This window comes from Hylobates moloch, unplaced genomic scaffold (assembly GCF_009828535.3).
Source record: "Hylobates moloch isolate HMO894 unplaced genomic scaffold, HMol_V3 SCAFFOLD_12, whole genome shotgun sequence".
In the NCBI taxonomy this organism is placed as follows: Eukaryota; Metazoa; Chordata; class Mammalia; order Primates; family Hylobatidae; genus Hylobates; species Hylobates moloch.
Genome location: NW_026652287.1, coordinates 8025947 through 8035324, shown reverse-complemented (window position 1 = coordinate 8035324; position 9378 = coordinate 8025947). Strand labels below are relative to the sequence as shown.

At 53.0% G+C, this 9378-nt stretch overlaps 1 long non-coding RNA gene across 1 annotated transcript; it reads left to right on the top strand.

Annotated features, from left to right (window-relative positions):
- Positions 1-1221: 1221 nt before the first annotated feature.
- LOC131380887 (uncharacterized) lies at positions 1222-6934 on the top strand. The gene is made up of 3 exons (XR_009209156.1): positions 1222-1364; positions 1670-1829; positions 6881-6934. It is a non-coding gene; the product is annotated as an uncharacterized LOC131380887 (long non-coding RNA).
- The last annotated feature ends 2444 nt before the right edge of the window (positions 6935-9378 follow it).

Here is a 9378-nt window from a genome sequence, read left to right as displayed (position 1 = left end):
GGTTGAGGCAGAGGGTCACTTGCTCTGACCATGTCCTGTGTGAAATGTTTACAAATGGAAAATGCTTTCTTGCTTTGTTTTTCAGCTTGGACATCTGGTTTTGGACATCCCTGCGTGCACTTCTGGAGTCTTTCGAGATTCAAGGAGGTCTCCTTTCCAGCATCTTTGCCCCACATTTGCTCCTTCTCAGCCTCCCTGAGAATGTTAGGAATTAGCCCCTGGGTGGCCTCACCCCCTGCTTGGGCCTGGAAAGCCAACCCCTGCCCCATCCCTTCTTCCCAGGGCGTAGACGTGCACGGACGCACACAGAGATGGTGAAAGATTCTGCACTGCAGCGGTGACTGTTGCTGCATCCAACTCTAAAGCAGCCCTGGCCCAAACCACCCCGCTCAGACCTGGGCCAAGGGGAGATCAGACCCCAAAGGCCCGTCCACAGCAGGTGAGACCTGCAGTCTTAGAACTGAGCTTGTGTGTCCCTCCTGGGTTCCCTCTGGCTTCTGCCTGACCGAGCCAGTCATACTGGATCTCTCATTTTAAAAATGAATGGTGCTGGTCTCCCTGACTCAGAAGGGTCCTCCAGGCCTCTCTGGTGCCTGCCAGAATTATTGTAAGCCCAGCATTGCACGTGAAAAGTTGACAGGGCTCTAAAATCCCAGGTGGAAGTTCCCTCTAGCAAGTTAAAACGGAAAGGATCCAGAGATTCAAATCTGACAGATCTGGGTTCACCTCCAAACTCTGCTATCTCATTGAGTCACTCAACAAACATGTTTTCTATTGGTCCTGGGGTCCCACAGTGAACGAGACTCAACACGGAGGCAGCTCTCTGGAGGGCAGAGTGGGAGATGCCTGGCTGGGCCTGCTGCATGTGTCTCCCACTCCTCCTGGTCCATCTTCCTGAACGGCAGAAGCCAACAACCATGTTTCCAGGATCCCTTGCAGCTAGGGCTCTGTATGGATTCTGGGTCCAGCAACCCATTTATCACACTCAAATTCAGGACCAAGTCCATGGGGTGGAGAGAGGGTCTGCAGCAGCCACTGGGCCGGGTGGACTGCAGCAGGGAGGCAGACACTATGGGGACAGAGTCTCATTTGGAGGGTGCCTTCCCACCTGGGGTGGGGCAGCAGCTCCCTGGTAGCCCAGGCCTGTGACATCACTGAGCATTCTGCCAGGAGGCTCCACCTCAACTGCTCAGGCCCCGTAGCACCCTGCGGGAAGCCCTCCAAACACCCAGGGCAGACCCTCTTCCCTGCAAGATTGAGGGAGTCACGAATCACACAAGCAAAGGAAGGAAGCATCATCAAGGCTGGCGATGGGGGCCCAAAAGCATAGGGGCCAGGAGTGCCGGAGGGCATGGGGAGGACAGGTTTGAGATTAGGTGATCCAGGAGGGTCTCCCTGAGGAGGTGACATTTAAGACAGAGGCGGCCGGGGATGAGGGAACAGCATTCTAGGTGGGAGAAACAGCAGATACAAAGGCCACACCATGGGAAGTGACTCGATGTGTGTGAAGAATGGATAGAACACCGGTGTGGCTGGAGCGTGAGGAGGGGCAAGTCACTTGATCTCTTTGAGCCTCAGTTTTCCTCATCTGTAAAATGGGGCTGGACTCCCTCCCTGGCCGAAAGCATAAGAAATCAAATTAATGTGTAATGGCGTGCTGTTGTTTCAGGTGGTGTTGAGAGGAGAGTAAAGCAGAGGGTGGCTCGGGAAGGCCTCTTGGGGGAGGTGACAATGGGGCACAGACCTGAATGAAAGATAGTGCCAGCCACGAGGATGTCCGCAGAAAGGATATTTGGGGCAGGGGCCGTGGCAAGTGCAAAGGCCCTCAGGTAGGATGCACGAGCTCCGCTAACACGTGTGTCCTCGCAAGCGGTAACACGGAGACCGCCCTTCCCCTGCAAGCACAGGGAGGCCCTGACGGGTTTCAGCAGGACCGTGGGCAGGTCTGGGGCGTGTTTCCGAATGGGGATCCCTGAGAGGCAGGGAGGCCGGGTGGGAGGTCTTGTGGCAATGAGAAATGACGAGTGCCAAGGCCGGGGCACTGCAGGGGGTGGAGGAAATGGGCGCTGTGGAGGGTCAGCAGGTGAGATGTAGGGAATCCAGTGTCCCAGGCCCCAGGAGGAGAGGCCTGCAGGGCTGGGCCGAGACAAGCCTGGGCAGGGAAAAGGGAAGGGAGCCCGTTTGTGCCTGTAAACCAATTTGCTCCGGCAGCACTGTGGAAGAAAAATTCCACGCATGTCCCCGCGAGCCCTTCGAAGCTCTTTGTGGAAAGGCACACACTGTAGCCTTGGAGTGCATCCTGCTCTTAGGGCCTCTGGGGGCCAAGTCAAGCCAATGAAGGGTGCGTGATGCAGGTGGATCAGGCCTGGGAGCCTCCAACGCGGCCTCTCCAAAGCCACGCATCCCATGATCTTTCCTGCCTTCCCCATACCTCAGTTTCCTTTCTGTTATATGGGTGTACTGTGAGCCCCTTCCTCACGGGGTGGCTGTTAGAATTAAATGGGATCCTGGGTGTAAAGCCTTAACACAGTGCCAGGCCATATAGATGTCAGCCGCAAGGGGAGGTATGGGCATGGGCAGGGAGAAACCCGGGAAGACTTCCTGGCAAAGGCAGAACTGGTACTGAGACTAGCTAATCACTGCAAAGGCTGCCTGGGCTATTCCAGCCTGCCCAGTTCATGCTCAGACTTCTGAAATCTGCAAGAACCTTTGGAAGGAGACACGATTATCAGCCCCATGGTATTACTCTCCTGTCGCTGCTGTAATGAATTAAGCAAAACGTGGTGGCTGAAAACACTACAGATTCATTACCTTACAGTTCTGGAGGTCAGCAGTCTGAAGTGCCTCCTGGAGAGATAGAATCAAGGTGCCAGCAGGGCTGTGTTCCTCTTAGAGGATCTGAGGGAGAAATCTATTTCCTCACCTTTTCCAGCTGCCAGAGGCTGGTGGCCTCGCCTCACTCCAATCTCTTCTTCCATCGCTGCATCTCCTCCCCAACTCTGACCTCCTGACTCCCTCTCAGAAGGAAGCTTGTGATTACACTGGGCCCACCCAGATAATCCAGGATCATCTCCCATCTCAAAATCCTTTACTTAATCACATCTGCAAAGCCCCTTTGCCATGTAAGGTAGCAGATTCACAGATTCTAGGGATTAGGATGGGGACATCTCTGGGGCTATTATTCCACCCAGCAGATCCGTCTCATGCATAAGAAAACAAAGGTGAGAAGCCAGAGAGAAAGCTTGAGACCACCTGACTCAAGAAGGGAGCACTGGCTTCGAACCCAGTCTGTCCAACTTCAAAGCCTGCAGTTGCCATCATTTCAGGATTCTCACTTTTCCCATGCATATTGTCTGAACCTGCATTTGGGGGCTCCAGCCACTGCCTCATCAGTTCATCTTAATTGAGCGCCTATTTTGTACCAGGTAATGTTTCAGGCACCAGGGATACAGTGGCCACCAAGCCAGGAGAACTTCCCTGTCTGCACAACGCTCATAGTCACTCAATCACATCCATTATGAGGCAAGTCACAGAAACCTCAGCTCAAATCAACTTAAGCAATGAGGTCATTTATCATTTCACATAGCAAGAAATTAGGAGGAAAGGTGGTTCTGGGTTTGGTTAGATTGAGTGCCACTGTCAGGGATCTCCTGGTTCTTTCCATCTTTCTGGTTTCCTCCCCTCAGATTGGTTCTCATCCCAAATTTCCTCATGACCACAAAATAGCTGCCACTGCTCCAGCTAATATATCCAGGCACAACATTCAGTGCATGAAGAACAAGAGCCCTTTCCCCAAAGCCCACTGCAGCCCTTTACTCGTATCTCATTGGCCAGAATTGGGTCCCATGCCCACAGCTTGACTAGTCTCTGGCAAAGGAAACAGAATGACATCAATGGCCTGGGACCAATCTGGATATTCCCCTAGAGCTAAAGATGTGTCCCACTTTCCTGAGTCCCCTGGAGAGGCACAGGCCTCTCACTGAAATCAGGGTTCCCACAGCAAGAAAGCAGGGAATAATTGCTTGGGCAGTAAATGGCCTGGGTTCAAATCCTAGCTCTGCCATATTCCCTATGAGTAGCTCTCTGGGCTTCAGTTTCCTTATCTGTAAAATGCGTATAGTAGCAGGACCTGGTTCATGGGGTTGTGGTGAGAATAAAATGAGTCAATGTGTGCAAAGCCCAGTGTGTGCAAAGCCCAGCTGTCAACAAAGCTCAGCTGTCATTATCTTTCCTAGGATCTTTCTCTGAGGGCAGGGCCCACAGTATGAATTCTTCCATTGCCTGGACTGTAGAAGACTTTCGGTAGTTTCCTTCCACACCAAAAGGAAAATCTGCTCACAATGACCGCATTCCAAGAACTCCACCCTAAAGGCTGGTTGGGGGAGGACTCAAGTGAGCGCTCTGCTCAGTGTCAATGGGGAGTTCCCATAGGTGGCCCAGGAAGGATGTGCCGGGAACAACAATAGTTTGGAAGTGCTCACTACGAGTTGGTGCTGGGCTAAGTGCTTGACACAAGGAAACTCTCTCAGCCCTGTCCTGTCAGCCACCATCAACAGTGAGGAAACAGAGACTCAGAAAAATACAGCAGCGTGGCCCGGGTTACCCAGAGCAGGAGTGGAGGAAGCAAATACGATCTGAACCCAGGTCTGGTGGGCCCCAAGGTTCAGCTCATGGATGGGTTCATGCACCCCACATGAGGATTTAAACATCAGGCTATAGGCCGGGCGCAGTGGCTCACGCTTGTAATCCCAGCACTTTGGGAGGCCGAGGTGGGCGGATCACGAGGTCAGGAGATCGAGACCACCGTGAAACCCTGTCTCTACTAAAAATACAAAAAAAAAAAAAAATTAGCCGGGCGTAGTGGAGGGCGCCTGTAGTCCCAGCTACTCGGAGAGGCTGAGGCAGGAGAATGGCGTGAACCCGGGAGGCGGAGCTTGCAGTGAGCCGAGATTGCGCCACTGCACTCCAGCCTGGGCCACAGAGCGAGACTCCGTCTCAAAAAAAATAAAAATAAAAAAAATAAACATCAGGCTATAGTAGGTGAACATATGTGGCCTCTCCCACATACCGATGGCCAAGAAGCACACAAAAAGCTGTCCAGCTGCATTAGTTATTACAGAAATGCTAATCAAAACCTCAATGAGATAGCACTTCGTGCCCACTCGGGTGGCTTTAATTCTTTTTATCTATTTATTTGAGAATGAGTCTCGATCTGTCGCCAGGTTGGAGTGCAGTGGTGCGATCTCGACTCACTGCAACCTCTGCCTCCCAGGTTCAAGAGAGTCTTCTGCCTCAGCCTCCCAAGTAGCTGGGACTACAGGCGTGTGCCACCACGCCCAGCTAATTTTTGTATTTTTAGTAGAGACGGGGTTCCACCATGTTGGCCAGGATGGTCTCAATCTCTTGACCTTGTGATCTGCCCACCTTAGCCTCCCAAAGTGCTGGGGTTACAGCCATGAGCCGCCGCACCCAGCTTAATTCTTTTTAAAAGGGAAAATAACGAGTGTTGGTGAAGATGTGGAGAAACGGGAAGCTTTGTGCATTTCTGGTGGGATTGTAAAACGGCACGGCCACTGTGGGAATAAGTGTGGCTGCTCTTTGAAAATTGAAATATAGAATCACCGTATCCAGGAATTCCACTCCTCCTGGGTATATATCCAAGAGAACTGATAACAGGGCCTCAAACAGTTACTCATTCCTCAAGGATCATGGCAGCATTATTCACCATGGCGGAAGGGAAATGTCCATGGAGGAATGAATGGACACACAGATTGAAGTCCAGCCACACAATGGGATATGATTCAGCCACAAAAAGGAATGCAACACTGACCCATGCTACGACACACATGATCCTCAAAAACATGATGAGTGAAAGAAGCCAAACACAAAGGCCACACCCCGCATGATTCCATGTACATGAAATGTGCAGAATAGGTGAACCCATAGAGACAGAAAGGAGATTCACGGCTACCAGCGGCTGGGGATGAGGGAGTGACTGTTCATGGGCATGAGGGCATTTTGGGGAAGTGACAATGTTCTGGAACTAGATAGCAGTGGTGTTTATGTGGCATCGTGAAGGTACCTAACGTCAGTGAACGGAATACTTTAAAATGGTAAAATGGTTGATTTTATATTATGTATATTTACCACAATTTAGAAGGAAGGAAGGAAGGGGAAGGAGGTAGGAGGGAGGGAAAGAGGGAAGGAGGAAGGAGGGAGGGAGGGAGGAAGGAAGGAGAAGGGAAGGGAAGGGAAGGGAAAGTAGAAGGAGGTAGGCAGGAGGGAGAGAGGGAGGGAGGAAGGAGGGAGGGAGGGAGGAAGGAGGGAGGGAGGAGGGAAGGAAGGGAAGGAAGGGAAGGAAGGGAAGGGAAGGGAGGGGAGGGGAGAGGGGAGAGGAGGGAAGGGGAATGGAGTGGAAGGGAGGGGACGGGAGGGGAAGGGAAGGGAAGGGAGGGGAAGGGAGGGGAGGGGAGGGGAAGGGAGGGGAGGGGAGGGGAGGGAAAGGAAAGTAGAAAGAGATAGGAGGGAGGGAGGAAGGAAGGAGGCTTCTCTTGCAGAAATTAGGATCTGGCCACGCTGGGTCTTTCTCTGATCACAGCAGCCCCTGCCCAGCATTCCTGGCCCCAGTAAGCTTCTGGCCTTTCTAAAGGTGGCAGGAGACTGGGCAGCCGGCATAGCAGGAGGGAACATCGCACTCTGCCTTCCCCATCCCAAGCCCCCTGGCCTGGCCCTGCCCACAGGGTAAAGAGGGAAGTTCCAGGCTGGTGCTGCTGCTGCTGCTGTGGCTGCCATCCCTTCTCCCTAAGCCTGGGCCCCAGGCCCTGGGCACAGCTCCCTTCCTCACTCTGCCAGGGTCCATAACTTCCTTCCGTCCTTTCAGGATTTTGCAGGAAGTGGAAGAGGCATGTAGAAGGTGCCAGAGGACAGACAGGAAGCCAAGTGAGTCTCCCTCAGGGACAGGGGAGAGAGACTGCCCCGAAGGCTAAATGGGGAGGGGTGACCGAGGCCTGATGTGGATCCTGCCCTGGGGAGCTGCAGTGGGGGCCTGGGGTTCCTGCTGCGCCCGCCCGGCTTGGATGAATGCGCAGCTGGAGGCGTGAGCTCAGATTTCCCTCCCATCTCCCTGGGCTCCCTCTCATCCTCTGCCTGCTTCTTGGGCATCTTCCCACCCTCGAAAGGTGGCACCCCCAGGGCTCAGGTGCTCTTCCTGACTCCTGTCTGTGCACAGGCGTCCGTCTGTGTCTGGAGCTTAAGTCTCATCACCAAGGGGATGGATGACTTTAGAACCCCAGTTGCAGCCTGAGCTCCTCTCGGGAACTCCAGACTCCAGATCCAATCACAGACAGGCCCACTCGCCTTGTCTGGTCAACAGGTGATGTGAACTCACCATGACCCAAACCACCTCTCCCCCCTCACGGCCTTCCCTGTCTCAGGGGAGGGCAGCTCCGTCCTTCCTGACAATCAGGCTCAGAACCTGGAGCCGGGGCGTGGGGAGGGGGGATCTCAGGAGGGGGTTTCCGTCACTCCAGGTACGACATGGGCCAGTGGTGGGCCCTGAGAGGGGCTAGAGAAGGGCAAGCCATTGGCGCATCACGGGATGCAGGGACAGGGCAGGAGAGTCCTCGCCAGGCTCCAGGCCCCGCCATGAGGCCTCTGTAATCCATCTTCTCACTTTCTTGGATGCACACGAGTTTTTAATTTTGATGCGGTCCAATTTCCCTATTTCTTCTATATGGTGGATGTTGTTGATTCTGTTTCGGAAATGAGGGAACTCAGGGTCAGAAAGGCAAAGGGACTTGGCCGGGCACGGTGGCTCACGCCTGTAATCCCAGCACTTTGGGAGGCCAAAGCGAGCGGATCACGAGGTCCGGAGATCGAGACCATCCTGGCTAACACAGTGAAACCCTGTGTCTACTAAAAAAACAAAAAATTAGCCGGGCGTGGTGGCGGGCGCCTGTAGTCCCAGCTACTCGGGAGGCTGAGGCAGGAGAATGGCGTGAACCCGGAGGCGGAGCTTGCGGTGAGCCGAGATAGTGCCACTGCACTCCAGCCTGGGCGAAAGAGCGAGACACCGTCTCAAAAAAAAAAAAAAAAAAGAAAGAAAGAAAGGCAAAGGGACTTTTTTTCTGGGATCACGAAGCTCAAAAGTGATCCAGTTGGGATTAGAACCCATATTTGTCCGTAAAACCCGAGACACCAGGAGCATCAGTGAAGGTGCTTTGGGCTGTAGATGACAGGAAAACCCAGCCCACATGGCTTTAACAATGAGACCTAGCGGCTCCCCATCAGGAATATCAGGGGCACGGGGATTCAGGCTGGCGGACCCAGCAGCTCAGTGACACCATCAAGGACCTAGGTTCTTTCTTCCTCTTTGATCTGCCATCTTCAGTGCTGACCCCACCTGTAGGCCAGGGGGCAAGAGGGAGGAGCATTTTCTGGAGTCACCTTCAGATAGTGAATCCATGAAATAACAGAGACCCTCCCGGACCATGGGTGTCCCCAGGAGAAAAGCTTATTCAGATGTCCCGCCCAGAAGATTTTCCCCACATTTTATTGGCCTGAATCGAGTCACATGCCCATGCCTGAACCAATCCCAGCACAGGGAGAATGGCTCACTCTCAGACCAATCAGGGCCCTCTCAGGGAGGCTCCCAGCAGGGTGAGAGAGGCCGAAACCCAACAAAATCAGGGTCTCTCTGATTATCCCCTCCTCCGGTCTTTCCAGAAGTGCAACATTCACACTGCTGGTAGCACCTGAGGTGATTGTCAGTGACGAACTTTTTCATAGGTTTTGGATGAATCCTTTTAATAGTCATTAGTTTTTATCACAGTTATTCGGTTGGTGCAAAAGTAATGGCAGCTTTTGCAATTCCTTTTTTTTTTTTTTTTTTGAGGGGGTATCACTCTGTTACTCAGGCTGGAGTGCAATGGCGAGATCTTGGCTCACTGCAACCTCCATCTCCTGCATTCAAGCGATTCTCCCGCCTCAGCCTCCCACCTTAGCCTTCCGAGTAACTGGAATTACAGGTGCCTGCCACCACGCCCGGGTAAGTTTTGTATTTTTGTAGAGATGGGGCTTCACTGTGTTGGCCAGGCTGGTCTCGAACCCCTGACTTCAGGTAATCTGTCCGCCTCAGCCTCCCAAAATGCTGGGATTACAGGCATGAGCCACCGTGCCCGGCCGCAATTACTTTTAATGGCAAAAAACCGCAATTACTTTTGCACCAACCTTAATATTATACTCTTTTATTTGTGGCAAGTGATACTGATTTTTCTTTTTTTCCCTCCCTCCCTCCCTCCCTCCCTCCTTCCTTCCTTCCTTCCCTTTCTTTCTTTCCTTCTTGACAGGGTTTCATTCTGTCACCCAGGCTGGAGTGCT